Source organism: Lissotriton vulgaris, chromosome 4_1 (assembly GCF_964263255.1).
Source record: "Lissotriton vulgaris chromosome 4_1, aLisVul1.2, whole genome shotgun sequence".
Taxonomy (NCBI): domain Eukaryota; kingdom Metazoa; phylum Chordata; class Amphibia; order Caudata; family Salamandridae; genus Lissotriton; species Lissotriton vulgaris.
In genome coordinates, this window is record NC_141691.1 from 727,147,041 (window position 1) to 727,169,304 (window position 22,264).

The window sequence follows — 22,264 nt, forward strand, 5'->3', positions numbered from 1 at the left end:
CTTTTCTAAATCGTTTTTGGCCACTATAGGTGTGGCAGGGTATACTCAGACATGAGTCCCTTTCTCACTGCTCCATCAGGATTCAAGCAAGCCGGGCCGAAGAAGGCTGAAATGCCAGAAACCGGTCCCCGGTAGCTTGTCTCCTTTCTGGTGAAGAATTGGCTTGGTAGTTTAGTCTGCCCTGTTCCCATGATGCAAGGGCCAGGGACAGACTGATTTGCCTATAGCCAGGTTCTGAGCTGGGATGGGGCAGTGAGATAAATAACGGTGATGGATCAAGCCCTGATCTTTGGACTGGGTAAGAGTGGTCTGTTTAACTCAGACACTCTGTTCATCACCACCCCCCTTTTCTAAATCGTTTTTGGCCACTATAGGTGTGGCAGGGTATACTCAGACATGAGTCCCTTTCTCACTGCTCCATCAGGATTCAAGCAAGCCGGGCCGAAGAAGGCTGAAATGCCAGAAACCGGTCCCCGGTAGCTTGTCTCCTTTCTGGTGAAGAATTGGCTTGGTAGTTTAGTCTGCCCTGTTCCCATGATGCACTGGGCCAGGGACAGACTGATTTGCCTATAGCCAGGTTCTGAGCTGGGATGGGGCAGTGAGATAAATAACGGTGATGGATCTAAGCCCTGATCTTTGGACTGGGTAAGAGTGGTCTGTTTAACTCAGACACTCTGTTCATCACCACCCCCCTTTTCTAAATCGTTTTGGCCACTATAGGTGTGGCAGGGTATACTCAGACATGAGTCCCTTTCTCACTGCTCCATCAGGATTCAAGCAAGCCGGGCCGAAGAAGGCTGAAATGCCAGAAACCGGTCCCCGGTAGCTTGTCTCCTTTCTGGTGAAGAATTGGCTTGGTAGTTTAGTCTGCCCTGTTCCCATGATGCACTGGGCCAGGGACAGACTGATTTGCCTATAGCCAGGTTCTGAGCTGGGATGGGGCAGTGAGATAAATAACGGTGATGGATCAAGCCCTGATCTTTGGACTGGGTAAGAGTGGTCTGTTTAACTCAGACACTCTGTTCATCACCACCCCCCTTTTCTAAATCGTTTTTGGCCACTATAGGTGTGGCAGGGTATACTCAGACATGAGTCCCTTTCTCACTGCTCCATCAGGATTCAAGCAAGCCGGGCCGAAGAAGGCTGAAATGCCAGAAACCGGTCCCCGGTAGCTTGTCTCCTTTCTGGTGAAGAATTGGCTTGGTAGTTTAGTCTGCCCTGTTCCCATGATGCACTGGGCCAGGGACAGACTGATTTGCCTATAGCCAGGTTCTGAGCTGGGATGGGGCAGTGAGATAAATAACGGTGATGGATCAAGCCCTGATCTTTGGACTGGGTAAGAGTGGTCTGTTTAACTCAGACACTCTGTTCATCACCACCCCCCTTTTCTAAATCGTTTTTGGCCACTATAGGTGTGGCAGGGTATACTCAGACATGAGTCCCTTTCTCACTGCTCCATCAGGATTCAAGCAAGCCGGGCCGAAGAAGGCTGAAATGCCAGAAACCGGTCCCCGGTAGCTTGTCTCCTTTCTGGTGAAGAATTGGCTTGGTAGTTTAGTCTGCCCTGTTCCCATGATGCACTGGGCCAGGGACAGACTGATTTGCCTATAGCCAGGTTCTGAGCTGGGATGGGGCAGTGAGATAAATAACGGTGATGGATCTAAGCCCTGATCTTTGGACTGGGTAAGAGTGGTCTGTTTAACTCAGACACTCTGTTCATCACCACCCCCCTTTTCTAAATCGTTTTTGGCCACTATAGGTGTGGCAGGGTATACTCAGACATGAGTCCCTTTCTCACTGCTCCATCAGGATTCAAGCAAGCCGGGCCGAAGAAGGCTGAAATGCCAGAAACCGGTCCCCGGTAGCTTGTCTCCTTTCTGGTGAAGAATTGGCTTGGTAGTTTAGTCTGCCCTGTTCCCATGATGCACTGGGCCAGGGACAGACTGATTTGCCTATAGCCAGGTTCTGAGCTGGGATGGGGCAGTGAGATAAATAACGGTGATGGATCAAGCCCTGATCTTTGGACTGGGTAAGAGTGGTCTGTTTAACTCAGACACTCTGTTCATCACCACCCCCCTTTTCTAAATCGTTTGTGCACCACACAGCAGGTCTTAAATTCCACCCGTTTCCGGATGGGCAGCCAGTGGAGCAGTTTAAGAAGGGGCCGGGAGGGAGTTCTGGGGGGAGCATTTGTCACCAAGCGTGCAGCGGTATTCTGTACCACTTGGAGATTGAAATCCCCCCCCAGATAATTACCTCCTCCTTAGTTGCCTTTCTTTTGTGAGTTAATAATATAGAGCGGATCAGGGATCCCACATTCAATACCTCAACATCTGGCAAATTATTATAAAAATTGACTACGAGGAAGCTATCCCTGTTGTTGATGTATATAAGAAGGGTTCACCCAATTAAAGTCACTGGGACCTGGGTATAGAGAGTACTGAAAGAAGGGGTCCCAGTAATTGTGTAACAGTTATAAATGATTCAAAAAGTTTTGCATTGATTTTGCAAACATTGTTATTTAATCACAATGTTGTTATGTATGAATAAACAAACACATTTTCTATATGATTCAAAATATTTACAGTGCCCCTGATGAAGAGGAAGGATGTGATAAAGTGAAGGGTAGTGGGGGAGGATGGTGACATATAAAATATGGCCAAGCGGCCTCACTTTTTTTCGTGTATTATAAGTCAAGCATAGACCTATATATATCATTAAATGTAAGAAATATCAAAACATGTCATACTCCACACAATATATAAATATTCAAATCAACGGGTGGGGCTGAGAGGTGCACAAAGCTGTCAACGTTTCGACCCCTAAGTAGCGACAGGTATCAATTATGTCCTTGTGGTGGGGTCTTTATCAGGCGAGATGAGCGGGGCAACGACCTGTTTAAATAATAAGGGATATTACTATACGATGAGTGTATCAGAATTATTCTTATCAATCGGCACATATAGAGATGGCACAAGACATACCGATTGGTTGCTTGTCGCCGGGTAGGATGGTGAGAGCGATATTGTGATCATGGAGTAGAACTTCAGTTCCTGTTGAGGAAGGTATAGTCTATAAATTACAGATACTGGTGTCCAGTTAGTCATGAAGGAAAATAAGGCGAGTAAAAACTCACATGAACTGGTAATATTCAGATCCTTTGACCTGAAAGAGGAGTACAGACAACCCGTAATTAATCATATGTTGTCTCCTTAATACATGCCATTTCGATATGCAAACATATAGGTTGATGATAGCGGCATGAAGCAAGTGGCTTACTTGGTATATATGGGGAAATCCGCCCGTAGGTCGGTCTGATCGGCAGAAGAAGGTCGCCGATTTTTGCGTTATCTTGGATCCATCCACCCTATGTAGGGATAGACAAGTTCGTTAGTGGGGGACGGGTTGAGCTAGATAAGGCATAGTGACAGAGTCAATCACTCGCACTTACCAAGGAAATGCAGGACTGTATCCTAACGTGGCGCAGCTCGCGGTCAGCAATGGAGACCCGCTGCTTCCGGGTATCTAAGTTGCCATGGAGATCGCACCACGTGATCGCGACCTCACTGAAAGAATGGTAGAAAGACTCAAAGCGCTCAGATTGTCATGTCATCGATCATAGGGATATCACCCCGGTTTGGAACAGAGATGTATATTTCATAATATTGGTATAAAAAGGGAAATTACCAAATGGACGAAAAGCCTGTTTAGGATAATATATTTAAAACGTCATTTGGGCTCTAAATACAGATTAATTACTTCCACATATATGGTGTGTATTGAAGGAGTCACATGATAATCAAGACAATAAACGTATGGATTGCTGTAAGTAACATTAAGCATATTGGTCCTGATGGTATAAAAAGTATTACGGTGTTGTTGTTCCCATAGTTGTCATATCATGGAACAATGAAAGACAGACGGTATACACCCGTTACAACGCATCTTTTACTCCGCACTACCATTACAACGCGACTTTTACTCCGCATACCATTACAACGCATTGCGCTGGGGGGCGCTCTAGGATAGGGAATAAGTATAATTTACTATCCAACACCTTCCCTAGGGTCCACGGGGACTGGAGTTAGAATAGTAAATTATACTTACCACTATCCAGCACCTCAAAGCGCTATGCGTTGTAATGGTATGCGTTGTAAAAGTTGCGTTGTAACGGTATGCGGAGTAATAGTATGCGGAGTAACATCATACATCCAAGACAGACTGTTACCCGGGCAAGAGATCATGATAACAATACATTGATTAAACACACCAGTTATACTAGCATCATGTGACACAATACAAATGTGACGATCCTAATCATGTAAGTGTTGCTAGCTGAGTAAAAGAACTATCGTTTTCATTGAGGCCATTATTGACAGAATCAAAGAAAAACATCCATTTTAGCTCCCGTACATTGAGAATGTTACTCCTGTTGCCACCCCGGGGTCCCAGTATGGCTTTTTCCAGAATTACCCACTTAAAGCTGTCAGGGGGGTGTTCAGCAGATTTAAAATGTTCTACAAGAGGGGCATTGGGTACCTCACACCGTATTCTGCTGGTGTGTTGAAGAATCCTAGCTTTAGCCTTTTGTTGCGTCTGCCCAATATAGATCTGATTACAGGGACAGACAATGGCATAGATGATGTTGGTGGTGTTACAGTTTGTATGAGATTTGAGCTGGGCCTTGTGTTGGTTGTGTTGAAATTCTTTGGTTTGGACAGTGTTGGCACAGGCCTTGCAGTGTCCACACTTGTAGTGGCCAACAATGGGTGGTAGATTCCACATGGTGGTTATAGAAGGTTCTTCATTGGACTGTAGGAATGATCTTACAACATAGTCTCGCACGCTTTTAGCTTTTTTTAAAGCATGCAGTGGTGTGTTATCCTTGACCAATGTCATCAGAGATCAGTTTCCAATGTCTGTTGATTGCCCGTTTGATTCTATTACTCTTTGTAGAGAAAGTAGTAACACACACAAGTCTTTGTTCCTGTTGTTCCTTTTTCTCCTTCGGGTGCAGGAGATATTCCCGTGGATTAAACCACGCCCGTTTTCTTGCTCTTTTGATTAGTCTTTTTGGGTAGCCACGTTGCAGTAAACGGCTTGAAAGGTCTGCGCTCTCAAGCATGTAGTCTTCCTTGTTGGAACAGTTCCTACGAACACGTAGGAACTGTCCAAATGGGAGATTATCCCGCAGGGCTCTGGGGTGGTGACTGTTGCATTGTAACAACGAGTTTCTTTCTGCTGTTTTCCGATACAGTGTGGTCTGTAAACTTCCTTCATTTTCAAAAATGGTGATATCCAGAAAATCAATTTTCTTATTATCAGAATGGATGGTGAACTTGAGGTACGGTGATTGTTGGTTCAGCCACATGTAGAAGTCTGTAAGTTCATTTTGAGTGCCATGCCAGATGAGTAAAATATCATCAATGTACCTCATCCAGAGACCAATATGGTCTCTGAATGGGTTGATGTTGTTCGAAATGACATTTTCTTCAAAGACAGACATATAGATGATAGCCACATCTGGGGCAAAAGTGGCTGAGTATTCGAAGGAACTGTTCCAACAAGGAAGACTACGAGGGTTTTAAAATAGGTTTTAAAACCCTCAATATGTATCGCGTCACATGACCAGGTCTCCTGAAGTGCTATAATGTCAAATTTAGGAATGAAATCCATCCATTTGTCATTGGTCACTTTGGACCGCCCTGCCACATTCCAGAATAGAACTGTAATACAAGGTTTCTTCTCGACCCCTTTATATCCCTCATTATCTAGTGACAGTCTGTTAATGGATTTAGAAATTAGGTCCTGTTCAGAGATGGAAGCTAAGCAAGGTTGATTCTGACCCGCGGAGTTAGCCACAGGGTCAGTCGCTGTATCCTGCAAACAAATTTGTTTTGGGGACGAGATATATGAGACACCAATGGAAGATGGTTCTGTGGTCATAGAAGAAACCTCTTGTAGGCTGTCAACAGCAACAGTAGCCGTACTCCCAGAATCGAGTCAGTCAATTCCCTCCATGCCCGAGAAAACCGCATAGCGGTTATAAACGGGAATCGGATGGTCAAATTGCTTTTGGGAAAAGAACCTAGAGCAGCCGTCCAGATTTTGAGATGGAGGCCTAAAACAATCTTTGTGGTTTCGAAATGGAGCCACAGTGTGATTGCTCTGAGATTGAAACAGGGGTCTAACGTTGGTTACAGGGGCCATTGATCCTCTAGGATAGAAGTATGTCAAATCATGTGCAGTGATTACATTGCTGCCATTTTGGGGAAACCAATTTACAATATGCCTGACTACACTACTCTGTAATCTCTAAAATGTATTATTATAATATCTCGCTTTATATCCTTTATTCTTTGTCCCAACCAGGGAAGACGTCGGACATGTAAAATTTTTCCATTTATATTTGGTGGTAGTGGGCGATTCTGTCTTAGCCAAAATATGACTTTATTTCTCAATTGGTAGTGAGCTTCTGTACTACCCTCCTCTAGAGGTGGCACTCCAGTGAGAACCACCACATACGGAACTGCTTCCGACGGTAATTCCACTATAAGCCTCTTAGATGGAATTACCCTCACAGCATTTTCTTGGCCATTCAATTTTGGGGCATTTCGTGGGAGATTAGATTTTCCACCTACTTGAGGCTCCTTGTCTTTATTTTTGCTATTTGACCCTGTTGTTTTAGGAGGGATTAATTTCGGCGGTTTTGTTTTAGCTGAATTAATACTTTTTGTTTCTTTTTGGATTATGGTATTTGGAGCTAAAACAGAAATTGGGGGAGCTGGTATGAACTTTAATAGGTCCTTGGTAACCCCTTTAATTTCCCCGATAGCTTGTTCCAAATTTCCCAGTTGTTGGGCTATTCTTTTCAGCCTCTCTGCTAGTGGCAATATAAGTGATCTAATTAAATGTTCCATATTGCCCACTAGATCAGTGGAAGATGAATCCTTCATTGGGACATGTGGTGGGGTGACTACTACATGTGTTAAGGGTGCGTTAGTTGAAGAGCTTTTAGAGTTTCCCAAATTAGTATGGATAATCTTGTTTTTCTGTGGACCACTCCCCCTCTTTCTCCTTTTTTTCGGGGTGGGCCTTGGGCTTGAGGGGTTTTGAGAGTTTTCTTTGTTTTTTTAATAGACTTTACTTTGGGTAGGGGAGTATCCAACGGAACTTCTACCTCTGGAATCAAGTTAAGAGAAGAGGTTGAGACATTTATAATCTTGTCACTAGTTTCAGCTAGTGAGGGGGATCTGTCCTGCAAAAGTAGTGGGATACTGTCACTGAGAGATACCTCACAACCCTCCCTTTCGCAATTTGGGCTTGGAACGGGTGAGATAGCTAACTGTAACGTGCCCAGAGACGAACGCTTGTTCTGAATGAGTTCCACTGAGCGGCGTATCTCAGCCCGTCGTTCTGCAAGCACAGTTTCCCTGTCAGTTTCTGTGGTAACCATGAAGATGTAATTATCGAGTGTACCTCGATTGGCTCCTCCGGCCAATAGAGACTTATCTTTTGGAAGAGACGACATCATACCATTCAGTAGACACTACGGGGACCTAGTTTAGGTACACTAAAACTCTAAGGTGGTCTCAAACAAATCACTAAGAAAGCATTTATAACGAAAGACCAAATAGAGTTCTTTAAATGTGTCTGCTTACTCAAAAGTTATGGTTGGAGTCCTTATCGTGTGGTGGACGTCGATGTACAAAGAAGGGGGGGGGCCAGCCCAGCCTCCTTCGGCCTCTGAGGGCCTAAGAGGGCCCGCCCTTTGCCCGGGCTTCGCCCGGCGTCCCGCTCGCGACCCGCGTTGCGGGGCTGGCCGCTGTTTAAATGCACCTTCTGGCGCTCTGAAGGCGTGTGTTTAGCGCGTCCTCTGACTCTTGACGGTGGCGGCGTGAAGACCCAGACTCTCGGCAATCAGGTAAATTTCCCCCAACATGCTTCGTTGGACTGCTAACAGTGCCTCACCCTATTCTTAAAGGAACCCCAAAGTTAATGAAAACTGGAGGGAAGAGAAACCTACATTCTAAGGTGAGGTGATCATACATTACAGGATCACGACAGAAGGAGTAAATAATAGCTATCCAGATGGCTTTATGTTTTGTAGACTATTTCACTAGTCCACAAAACCTTCATAGTAGTCCAACTACAATATTTATTGTACATAAACAATAGGGCGGAATGGTAGAACAGCAGCTCCATCGGGTAATACTGCTCCTAGTAAATACCAATACCTCTGGGTGTTGTACTTACCGTGAGCAGTTTTACCTTCCCATTCTGAGTTTCTTACCTTGGAATGGTGGCTAGTGTTGTAATAGTTATTTTCCGAGTTGCAAACTGCAGAATGTGCTGTATTTTCCTCACACCTTCTGCTAGGTGTTTACCTGCCTTAATCTGTGTGTAGAATCTCACATTTGCCCATGATTTGAGATTATAAACCGGATGGTGTTGATGGCCCATGTATTAATTTCAATAACTGCCTTATATCTTTCATGGTTGGCAGTTACCGCACCGTACATAACAATACATTCTGCAACTAAACCTACAACCCAAATGACGCTAAGGGAATCCGGAGCCAGTCAAACTATCCAGAGTTCAATGCAGCATTGTGATCAGGGTGCCTCATACCTCTAATCCCTCAAAGGCGCTTTGCTCCACACACAATGGCTGTCCCTGTGACTGTACCTATACATCTTTACTGGCTGTACTGCACCATAATATAATGTAGGTGCTTATATTTTTGGCTAAGCCTCAATACAACATTGCATCCTCGTTGAACTCTAAAAAAAATAAAGTAAAATAGTAATAACGTGCTTCGAGTCATACTTTGTTTTTTCATATAGTAAATTGCTAGCAGAGGGTTTGCCATTTTGTAGCGCTGTAAATAACATGTGTTATTTATCCAAACTTAATGATACTCAATTTGGGATGATAAAAGGCTTTGTTGGTCTTGCAAGGATTGGATCCGTTGACCTGTATGGTGCATACAGATGTCAGCAGCAGGCACTTAACTGCGTAAGCCACCTTCCCATGAAGATGGTTTTAGACCAAACCAAAGGCACTTGACAGAAAAGGGTCTGTCAAGTGAAGGATTTAGGACCAGATGTCTCAAAGGGTTTTACCCATTCTGTGTCTATAGGAAAATGTGTTGGTACATATGGCCCTTTGAAATACGAAAGACTCTAACAGCAATCATAAAAACATATTGTGTATCGTGATCAGTACTGTTTGGGCCAGTTGTACAAAAAGACTGGTCACAAAATGTGGCTGCAAAATACGGGGCAACTTTTTGCTTCCGGTCTTTCATTGCGCAATGAGACTCTCTCATAATAGGAACCAATGGCTTCAGTCAATAGGCTATTTACTGTTGACATTTTGACCCTTATGATGTCTAGTTTGTGTGTAAGTCACACCAGGACAAAAGAATAGGTGGGGGCTTATCAGCTATAATTGCCTATGGTCAATGACTCCTGGGGATATAGGGACTGGGAAAAATCACTTTCAAACATTTAGCAGGAGGACCAAAATAATAAGTCTTGAAGCGCTCACACATCTCAGGGGTGCACACATTTGTAGGCTCTAACAATACTCATAAGCGCAAAATATGTCCATGTACGAGTGGGTGGAGTTCATCCGACCAGTAGCCGGTGGCAGTAATGCACCTAAGCAGTTACTTCAGGAGGTCTCATGATTAGAAAGGGGGCCAATTGATTATGTATGTATGGTTATTTATGTATGTCATTGTAATAAATTAGTTAGGTCACTACTGGCGACCCCTTTGATTGGCTACAGACATACTGATTGTGTCTGCAAGGAACAGCCGACTACTATCTCCATACTTGCCAACTTACGCTGCACCACCGTGTGTCACATGATATCGACTGCTTACACCCGGTGAGGAGCTGATACCACATGATGGCAGACAATGTGAGTTGGAATCCCTTGTAGATAGTGTTTCCAACCCATGTTGTGTGTAAGGCTGAGCACAGCTGATGTCCATCGAGGTTTTGCGACCTCCCCAGGACATCAGTGGCTTCCTTTTGAAGCCTTGGTTTGCTATATGCTTAAGGGAATCAGACACCTTAATAAAGCTCTAAAGCCTTTCATAGGCATGCCCCCTTAGAAGCAAGTTTGTGGCTAGGTAGGTGATGGTCTCCTCCCCATTTCCTTATCTTCTCTCACACAGTGCATTTTATTTGGAGGTTGGCCGGTCTGCATCTTTGTGTCTGCATTCCCAAAGAGAAACTTTTTTTTAAAAGCAGGAAAGGAAGCTTTTAAAAAAGCCTGTTTTGGTACCTTATACCTTTACCTTCTCCCCAAGAGGTTTGTTCACATGATTACCAAAGGGGAAGCAATCCAACAGGGACATCATCCTCCTGCAAACTACAGTTGTTTGTGCCTCTGGAAGGGCCAGCTCTGGGACTAGCAAGCTGAATCCTACAGTTATAGAGTTATTGTATTTTTAGAATCCTGACAGCTGAAGACGTATGTATAGCGTTACAATGCATGCCCTTATCACGTAAGTCTTTACCGTGCAATGCCTTTACCAGGGATTGCCTTAACCAAGCAAGTCTTTACCATGCACATGCCTTTACCACACATGTTTTACAACAAAATGTAAGTATATATCAGGTAAGGGAATTCCTTATTTTTTATATATATTATATATACATATACATATATATATACGCACGCACACACACACACACATATATGAATATTTCTATATATTTATACATATATATATTCCCTAATCAACTCCTGTTAGAAATTCAATTCCTGATTGGCTGAAGTATGCACCCCGGCCAGGCCAGTCAGGAACAACCACTATAGTCAGGGTGAGCCTGTCACACACTAAAATATAGCCTGTGCTCACCCTCTGGTAGCTTGGCACAGAGCAATCAGGCGTATCTAAAGAAGCAATGTGTAAAGTATTTGTGCAACACACACACACACGGTAACACAATTTTCTTTTGTCCTCATACATGGCATAAGACCTAGAACTGAGGCTGTGTGCACTCGAACTGGGACAACCACAACAGCACAGCTGCCCAAAAATCCATAAGACCTTTTATTGAACTATATATCTGAAGATATATGCGGCCTGACCAAACTCCAACATAGTTAAGTATGCCTTAATCATTGGACATTGTTGAGTCACATACTTTCAAGTAATACATCCCCATTACTTATCTTCTTCTGACAGTATCTCCCTTATTGGTCTCCACATTTTAATCCGTTTAAATGAACCCTTAGCAGGGTCTAACCTACAGGTATTTTTTACATACCATGGGCAATATGTAGGTAATCTCTGTTTACCGATTCTTAAATACCGAATTTTTCCGATTTGGTATTTAAGAATCGGTAAATAGTATGTAGGTAATAATTCGGTAAATTTGACAGAATCGGTAATATTCGGTATTATTGATTCGGTATTTACCGATTCGGTAATTCCCATTCATTCCTATGGGCCTGGAGGCCTATAGGAATGAATGGGAAGCCATTCACTATTACCGATTCGGTAAATACCGAATCGGTAATAGGGGGAACATATTCAAGGGTGGCAGGGTGGCACATTGACACCCTGTTGCACCCCTGAATCGTGCTTGTGTGCACATGTGGCACACATACATGCCCTAAGGGCATGTATGTCTGCCACATGGCACTTTTAAAAAAGCACAAAATTGCTTTTTTAAAGGTTTTCGATATTTACCACCAACTTGTAGTTGGTGGTAAATAACAAATCCTTAAATCAAAAATGCACTTGAGTGCTCCTTACATAGGATTTTAGGATTCGGTAATTTACAGATTCTGTATTTTAAGGATTTGGGGCCAGATGTAGGTAATTCCTATTTACCAACTCTTAAATACCTAATTTTACCGATTCGGTATTTAAGAGTCGGTAAATAGGAAGGGGGCAGATGTAGGTAACTCTAATTTTAGAATTACAGAATCTGTAACATTCGGTATTTACCGATTCGGTAAATACCGAATCGGTATTGCCCATTGATTCCTATGGGCCTTGAAGCCCATAGGAATCAATGAGCAATACTGATTCGGTTTTTACCGAATCGGTAAATACCGAATCCTGCAAGGGTGCAGGGGGTGTCACTTTGACACCCTCTAGCACCCCAAGTACAGGCTTGTGTGCCATGTGGCACACATACATGCCCTAAGGGCATGTCTGTGTGTCACATTGCACAGGTGTGCATGCACAGATGTGCATGCACACCTGAATTCGGTATTTTACCACCCAATAGGATTGGGTGGTAAAATACCGACTCTTAAGGGCCTGTGGCACTCTTAGGAGTGTCACTTACATATGGATTTACCGAATCGGTAAATGTACCGATTCGGTATTTTACCGATTCTGTAAATTTACCGATTCGGTAAATTTACAGAATCTGTAAAATATAGGCCCCCTACATCTGAAAACCCTAATACCGGTCGGTAACGGCCGAATTTGGCCACTACCGACCGGTATTAGGGCTCCTACATCTGGCCCCTGGTAATTTACTGACTCCTTAAATGACAGAAACCGTAAATTAACGAATCCTAAAATCAAGCCCCCTACATTAGAAAAAGCTTAATACCGGTCGGTAATGGCAAATTTACAGAGTTTCAGCCATTACGGACCGGTATTAAGCTACCTACATATGGCCCAAAATCTATTCTCTTAATAATGGTGCAGTCTGTGCTACCCACTTCGTGCATATTTCTCTACGAGCCATAATTATCAATGCGAATAAAAAATGTGCTTGAGATATGTTTGCTAAATAATTTTTATTATTTGTCTGAACAACAACATATTTTTGTTTGGGAAACAGCTATATAGACAAATGTCAGGCGTGGCGATGGGCACCTGCTCCGCCCCATAGTTTCGCGAGTCTCTTCGTGGGATGGTGGGAGGAGCAGGTGGCATGGTCACAAGACAATCTAGAGTGGAATTGCAGAATCAGGGGTTGGTATCGTTATATAGACGATTTGTTTATTCTAATGGACAGCCTGTTGAAATGGCAGCTATGTACATTGATGTCTTGAATAACAATGGAGTTAACCTAAAATTTTCAGGAGAAATAAGCAGATCAGAGGTTAACTACTTAGATCCTACGGTGTACATAGAGGAGGGTAAAATCCATACAAAACTCTTCCGTAAATCAACTGCAGGGAATTCTACATTGTATGCTACAAGCAGCCATCCGAAAAAGCTAGTCAACAGCATCCCTTACGGAGAGCTGTTAAGACTTAAAAGAAACAACTCATGTGAGCAAGAATTTCAAAAGGCTACGAAGCAAAGCCTGTCTAGGTTTAAAGCTAGAGGTTACAAAGACGGGATATTAACCCAAGCACTTAATAAGGTGAACAAGATACAGAGAGACGAACTGCTTAAAATTAAAAGCAAGGAATCAGAAGGTGGTGCTTTTAGATTTATCACCCCCTTCTCTAATAATGCAGGGGAACTTAGAAGGATTTTGCGGAAAAATTGGAATATCCTTTTAACAGATAACATCATCAAAGCAGATCTATCATCCAACCCCTTGATCACTTTTAGCAAAGCTAGAGCTCTGAAGGATCACCTAGTGCATAGTCATCATGAGGGACATTCCGTCAAACCTTCTTTAGAACCATTAAATGGCTTCTTTCCATGCGGACGCTGTAAAGCGTGTACATTTAGTAAGCGATCCCTTACTTACAAAGTACCAGGCCTAGTCACACCAAAAAGAATACAGAAATGTTTGACCTGTACCACGCCATATGCCATCTACTGTTTGACCTGTTCGTGCGGGAAGAGATATATTGGTAGCACAACTCATCCGGTCACAATTCGTATATTGGAGCATATGCGAGCCATCAAGAATGTAGATGAATCCTATCCCGTAGCAAGACACTTTGATAAGGCTCATGGGCGCAACAGGGACCTGTTTTCATACATGTGCCTGGATAGTGTTCCTGTGAGCGTGAGAGGGGGTGATCGATTACAGAGGCTCAGGAGTCTTGAGTCTAGGTACATAATAGACCTGCAAAGCAAGATTCCTAACGGCCTGAATATGCATGAAGAGTTGGCTGTACATTTGGGGTAGTGATTTCAGTTAAGAGTCTAATGTTCTGAGCTACTGAATATATAGTTTCCTCTGGTGTTTTGGGGTCTTCTACTGTGATGAAGTATATCCAAGAATGAATTGAATGTCATGGATAATGGACTATGGAATTAAATGTCATTTAATTTGTGGAATGTAATTATGTGACTTGATGAATTAGTCAATGGATGATATATATATATATATATATATATATATATATATATATATATATATATATATATGTATATATATATAAAATGAATAAGTCTCAACGGACGCAATAAGGTATTTGAATGTGTGGAGTTTAGTTTCGGACAGCTTAAGCCCATTCAGGGCGAGATTATAAGACACAAGAACGTTATGGAACGATTGATTGTGGGTTATGCCCATTCAAGGAAAACAATAAAATATATCGGAATATGATTCGAATTGTGTAAAACAATGATGTATGTACATGACATGATGTTTTAACCTAGTTCCATTACATTACATAACGCTTGTTAAAATGCACGTTACAATATGGCGGCGCTTTAACGTTAAGGTGTTAGTCCTATGTTGTTGTCCATGAAAGTGTACTCTGAAATGTTGAAATAAGTGCCATGGCCACCACGCCAACTGTTATACAATTGACGAAGGCTATACGCCGAAACGCATCTTGTTGATGTGCTGAGGGTTTCTGAATAAACATCTTTGAGAAACCACCCCTGTGAGTGCTGCAATCTATTACAGGCTATACCTGTAGGATATTTGGAGCTTCATATGATTAACGGGTACACCCCCGTTATGAAGGCACCCGCTCGAAGATGCGGCAGGCTGGTGTTTCTGGAGCTGTGATTTTGTTTTCCAGCTGCACTGTGGATGCCAGTAAAAACTGAGCCATCACCAGGCACGGATTCTGGGGATAGTTGTGAACTGTTGCGGACAACATACAAAAGACACAACACAAAATTATTCTGGTAAGGTGCTGGTTGGCACAAGAATTTTTTACAAAAGACACGCATTTGCCACAGAGCGAAAGGGGAAGCAGCACGTTAATTAGGACGCAGCGATAATAAGAAGAAATGTTTTGTGAAACGGAACGGCGTGAGACCGAGTTGGGAATGTTCAAGAACAAGAAAAAACAAAGCGATATACAAAAAGACAAACAGGGACAGGCAAGCGGAAGCGCAACAGACTTAGGGCCAGATGTAGGTAGGCATTTACCGGTCGGTAACGGCCGAATTCGGCCGTTACCGACCGGTAAATGCAATTTGAGATGTAGGGCCCTGTATTTTACAGAATCGGTAAATTTACCGATCGGTACATTTACCGATTCTGTAAAATACCGAATCGGTATTTTTACCGATTCGGTAAAATTGATATGTAGGTGGGACTCTTCTGAGTCCCAAAGGGCTTAACGAATCGGTATTTTACCATGAAATCCAACCTCATGGTAAAATACCGATTCCGGTGTGCATGCACATGTGTGCATGCACACCTATGCCATGTGGCAGGCAGACCTGCCCCTAGGGCTTGTATGCCTGCCACATGGCACCCAATCCTGTTTAGGGGGTGCCAGGGGGTGTCAAAGTGACACCCCCTGCACCCTTGTGAAATTCGGTATTTACCGATTCGGTAAATACCGAATCGGTAAAGCCTATTGATTCCTATGGGCTTTGAAGCCCAAAGGAATCAATAGGCTTTACCGATTCGGTATTTACCGAATTGGTAAATACCGAATTTTACCGATTCGGTAAAAGGGAACATCTGGATTCCCTACATACCAACCGCTCATATTTACCGAATCTTAATTACCGAATCGGTAAAATTCGGTAATTTTCGGTAATTAAGATTCGGTAAATGTTACTTACCTACATCTGGCCCTTAAACTCCAAACTGGCGAAATTGGAACGTTTATATGAACGTGAGATAAGGAAATGGTGGGAGGCGACCTCTCTTCAAAATTATATAGAGGTGGACCGAGTACCAAGAGGCCTCAGGATATACACCATACCGGCATATGAAAATCCGGATCCGCTACTTTTGGATGCATGGGTGGAACACACAGCCCAGTCCTGCAAAGGGAGTTTAGAAATCTTAGTGTGTTTCGCTTGGAGTGACCGCGATAAAGCTCTGGTCCTTATCAAAGAACTGGAGTATGAACTATTAAAGAAAGAAGATCAAAGCAAAATAGAGGAAAAACGAGAATTAATGAAAAAACGTCTAAAAATTTACGAACAGAAAATAAAACAACGGAAGGAAGAAAAGTTTGAGAGAGATGAACGGGATTACAGCATGGGAAGAGTATTGACATTTGCCAAGAAATACGATAATCCCAGGAAAGAACTTAGGAAAAAGACAATGGGCCCAGCACCAACGGTACCGGAAACATCTGAGTCTGAGGTGACGGGAGATGAGCTGTCGAGTGAGGATGGCCAAGTAGACCCTTCACCTTTTCAGGAGGAATTCAAAATAATGCGAAAACAGCAGTTGCAGGGTGGCACGGGCAAACCCCCGGAGAAACGAGGAGGAAGAGGAAGACAAGGAGGGGGGGCGGCGGCAAGAAACATCGTATGTTCGCCACCCGTAACCCCCAGCAAGAACTTCTACAAGAAGAAAACTTAAATGTGAAAGATAATTTAACTTTAGTCAATTTGACACCCAAGGTTTTAACCTTGGAAGAAGAATCAACTTTGAAACTCGGTCTGTCCTTTTGCCCACAAAAGAACTTGGAATATGCCCAAACAAGAATAGGCTTGTTTAAATTTACCCGCAAACTAAAACTGCATAAATTCTTCAAAATGAAATCCCCACCTAATAAACCCACCGCTGTGGATAGAACGGTAGGAGAGACTATGAGATGCAAAGACTTAGCGGGTGCAAGAGCATTAGAGGAATTAAGAATGGAGGTGAATGAAGGTGTGATATTGTACATAGGGAATACACAAATATTGGAAAACCTGGAAGTGCAACAGAAAGGAGGTGCTAGCACTTTTAAACCTACTTCGAGCTTCATGCCGATTATGGGCACAGATGCGATAGATACCTTTGCGGATGCAGTGGTAAAAGATCTGATGCGTCTGAGAAATGACAACAAATACAGGATTAAGAAAATAATTTTTCCAAAGATCAACAAGAAGCTCTAAGAACATTGTGCGAAGATTCCTCCCTGGTCTGCAAACCCTCGGATAAAGGGGGAAATATTGTGTTGCTGACAAAAGTACAATATGAAACAGAAGCCCTACGACAATTGGAGGACATAAAAACATACATGAAAATCAATGACAGAATATATAACCAAAGCATAACAGACTATCATGATATGATCTCAAAATGGTATAAACTGGATATGCTGAATTCTGATGAGTACTTGTTTTTGAGATGCCTAAGCACTACCACACCGACGTTTTATTACCTACCTAAGGTTCATAAGGACAAGCTGAATGCACCGGGGAGACCGATTGTGGCCTCACAAGGGAGCTTAACAGAACATTTATCAATGTACATTGACTCCTTTCTCTTCCCACACGTTGTAACACTGAAATCTTACCTGAAAGACACGAAACACTTCCTTAATTGTTTGAACAATACTGTATGGAAAGAAAGCTATTGTATGATGGTACTAGACATAACTAGCTTATATACATGTATTGCATATGAGGATGGCTTGAAAGCAATAGAGAGTTTCTTGGAACAAAGATCAATGCGTTATTACGAACACAATAAGATGCTGTGTGAATTCCTAAGGTTTTGTCTGAACAACAACATATTTTTGTTTGGGAAACAGCTATATAGACAAATGTCAGGCGTGGCGATGGGCACCTGCTCCGCCCCTAGTTTCGCAAATCTCTTCGTGGGATGGTGGGAGGAGCAGGTGGCATGGTCACAAGACAATCAAGAGTGGAATTGCAGAATCGGGGGTTGGTATCGTTATATAGACGATTTGTTTATTATAATGGACAGCCCTGTTGAAATGGCAGCTATGTACATTGATGTCTTGAATAACAATGGAGTTAACCTAAAATTTTCATGAGAAATAAGCAGAACAGAGGTTAACTACTTAGATCTTACGGTGTACATAGAGGAGGGTAAAATCCATACAAAACTCTTCCGTAAATCAACTGCAGGGAATTCTACATTGTATGCTACAAGCAGCCATCCGAAAAAGCTAGTCAACAGCATCCCTTACGGAGAGCTGTTAAGACTTAAAAGAAACAACTCATGTGAGCAAGAATTTCAAAAGGCTATGAAGCAAAGCCTGTCTAGGTTTAAAGCTAGAGGTTACAAAGACGGGATATTAACCGAAGCACTTAATAAGGTGAACAAGATACAGAGAGACGAACTGCTTAAAATTAAAAGCAAGGAATCAGAAGGTGGTGCTTTTAGATTTATCACCCCCTTCTCTAATAATGCAGGGGAACTTAGAAGGATTTTGCGGAAAAATTGGAATATCCTTTTAACAGATAACATCATCAAAGCAGATCTACCATCCAACCCCTTGATCACTTTTAGCAAATGCTAGAGCTCTGAAGGATCACCTAGTGCATAGTCATCATGAGGGACATTCCGTCAAACCTTCTTTAGAACCATTAAATGGCTTCTTTCCATGCGGACGCTGTAAAGCGTGACTCACTCGACGCTTCCCAGCTGAGTGGTCGCTCCCTTTGGCTCCGGTATCGTTGTATAGCGCTTCTTGCTGAGAACTGTGTGAATTGAATTGCCTGCTGTGCGCTTTGTATACCGCTTTGCATGTTTCATTGTTGAGATTGCCAGCGCGACTTTCCTGATCTTTAAAGTGTATTCCCCCAAGCGCCCTCCATTTTGTTGTTGTTGTCCTCCCACTTAGCCCGCCCCGCCTCCCAGCTGAGCCGCCCTCCCACAGACTACATCAGCGCTCCGTTACCTGGAAGCGCTGTGACTCACTCGACGCTTCCCAGCTGAGTGGTCGCTCCCTTTGGCTCCGGTATCGTTGTATAGCGCTTCTTGCTGAGAACTGTGTGAATTGAATTGCCTGCTGTGCGCTTTGTATACCGCTTTGCATGTTTCATTGTTGAGATTGCCAGCGCGACTTTCCTGATCTTTAAAGTGTATTCCCCCAAGCGCCCTCCATTTTGTTGTTGTTGTCCTCCCACTTAGCCCGCCCCGCCTCCCAGCTGAGCCGCCCTCCCACAGACTACATCAGCGCTCCGTTACCTGGAAGCGCTGTGACTCACTCGACGCTTCCCAGCTGAGTGGTCGCTCCCTTTGGCTCCGGTATCGTTGTATAGCGCTTCTTGCTGAGAACTGTGTGAATTGAATTGCCTGCTGTGCGCTTTGTATACCGCTTTGCATGTTTCATTGTTGAGATTGCCAGCGCGACTTTCCTGATCTTTAAAGTGTATTCCCCCAAGCGCCCTCCATTTTGTTGTTGTTGTCCTCCCACTTAGCCCGCCCCGCCTCCCAGCTGAGCCGCCCTCGCCCCTCCCCCTCCACTATCCATATATGACAGTAGCTCCCGCGCGCAGCGTCCACGCGCAGCGTCCGCGCCCAACCCGCGCCGAAGGTGCGCCAAAGGTAAGCCCGTCTACGCCCGTCCGCGCCTGGACCGCGCCCAGCGCCAAACCCCCTGGCCCCCGTCCCTCCCAGCCCTCCCGCATTACCTACGATGCCGCAACCCTCCTAGCCCTTAACTCCGGTCGCGCCCCAAACTGCGTCCAAGCCGCTCCTGGACACACCCATGGACCTTTCTCCTGCTACTCCTGCAAATTCAGCGGCACCGACAACTACTCCGCTACGACCGCTCCACAGACTCCCGACCCCAACCACCTACAATGCATCCTTCTCAACACCCGCTCGGTCCACAGACACGCCATTGACCTATGGAATCTACTAGACACCATCTCTCCAGACGTCGCCTTCCTAACAGAAACATGGATGAACGCTTCCTCCGCCCCAGACATCACCATTGCCATCCCTGAAGACTATAAGATCACACGCAAGGATCGTTCCGGCCACACAGGAGGAGGAATCGCTATCGTCCATAAGAAATCAATCCGCATCTCAACCAGCTCTGACGCCAACCTCGCCAACTCCGAGCACCTTCACTTCCAAATCCACATCGACCCCAAGACCACACTCAGAGGCACCCTCCTCTACAGACCACCAGGCCCCCGCGCAAAATTCAGTGAAGACATCACGGACTTCATCACTCCACACGCGCTCCCCTCCAAAGACTACATCCTTCTGGGAGACCTCAACTTTCACCTTGAAAAGATCAACGACCGCAACACCACCACCCTCTTGGACAACCTCGCCAACCTCGGACTTAAACAACTAGTCACTTCCCCCACCCACATCGCAGGTCACACACTCGACCCCATCTTCACCTCCAGCAATCATGTCTCCTTCAGCCCCACTACGGATCTCCTCTGGACTGACCACAGCTGCGTTCACTTCACCTACAACAAGCCAAAACCCACCAACCACCTCCAACCAACTCTGCAAAGAAACTGGAACAAAATCACCACCGACCAGATCTCCGCATCGCTCCTTCTCAACACCCCAGCTCAGTCTTCTAACCCAAACCAAGCCGCCGCCAACCTCACCCTATGGTTATCCAACACCGCCGACACCTTAGCACCACTGAAAAAACGTCAAAGCAAACCTGGCAGCAAGAAGGCCTCATGGTTCAACGATGATCTTAAGAAGTCCAAGAAACTCTGCCGCTCCCTTGAAAAGGCCTGGAAAAAATACCCAACCACTAGCACCAAGGACGCCTTCAAAAACGCCTCCCGCACTCACCACCAACTAATCCGAAAGGCCAAGAAAGCAGCATTCAAGGATCGACTTGACAACAACGCCCACAACAGCAAGGAACTTTTCAACATCGTCAAGGAATTTTCCAATCCCTCGGCCAACTCCAACGACATCACCCCCTCTCAAGCCCTCTGCGACTCCCTAGCCTCATTCTTCCACAACAAGATTGCAGACATCCACAACAGCTTCGACAACCAACCCGGAGACCAACCCACCCAACCATTTTCTGAACATTCTCCCCCCGTGAACACCCTCAACGACTGGAACCCAATCTCCACTGAGGACACAATCCGCCTGATGAATTCCCTCCACTCAGGATCCCCCACAGACCCATGTCCTCACCACATCTTCAACAAAGCAGACTCCATCATAGCACCGCACCTCCGAGACGTCATCAACTGCTCCTTCAACTCCGCCACCTTCCCGGAAGACTGGAAACACGCCGAACTCACCGCCCTTCTGAAAAAACCCACAGCGGACCCCACCGAACTCAAAAATTACCGCCCCATTTCGCTCCTTCCATTCCCGGCCAAAGTCATCGAGAAAGCTGTCAACAACCAACTCGCCGCTTTCCTCGAAGCCAACAAATCACTCGACTCCTCACAATCTGGCTTCCGAGCAAAACACAGCACTGAGACCGCCCTCATCGCAGCAACAGACGACATTCGAACTCTACTGGACAATGGAGACACAGTCGCCCTCATCCTCCTCGACCTCTCTGCAGCATTCGACACAGTCTGCCACAGCACCCTTTTACAACGCCTCAAAAACATCGGAATACAAGGAAAAGCACTTGAATGGATCACCTCGTTCCTCACCGGAAGAACCCAGAGAGTCCGCCTTCCACCATTCAAGTCCGAGGCCACTGAAGTCATCTGTGGAGTACCACAAGGATCCTCACTCAGCCCCACCCTCTTCAACGTATACATGAGCCCCCTCGCGGCCATCGCCCACCAACACAACCTCAACATCCTCTCTTACGCGGATGACACTCAACTAATCCTTTCTCTCACCAATGACCCCAGCGCCGCCAAAACTAACCTACACGAAGGAATGAAAGAAGTTGCCGAATGGATGAAACAAAGCCGTCTGAAACTGAACTCAGACAAAACAGAAGTCCTCATCTTAGGTACATCCCCCTCTGCATGGGACGACTCTTGGTGGCCGGAAGCCCTTGGAAAAGCACCCATCCCGACAGACCACGCACGGAACCTAGGCGTCATCCTGGATTCTTCACTCTCAATGAACAGACAAGTCAACGCCGTCTCCTCATCCTGCTTCAACGTTCTTCGCATGCTCAAAAAAACATTTCGCTGGATCCCCACCGAAACCAGAAAAACAGTCACCCACGCTCTGGTCACGAGCCGACTGGACTACGGAAACACCCTCTACGCAGGTACTACCGC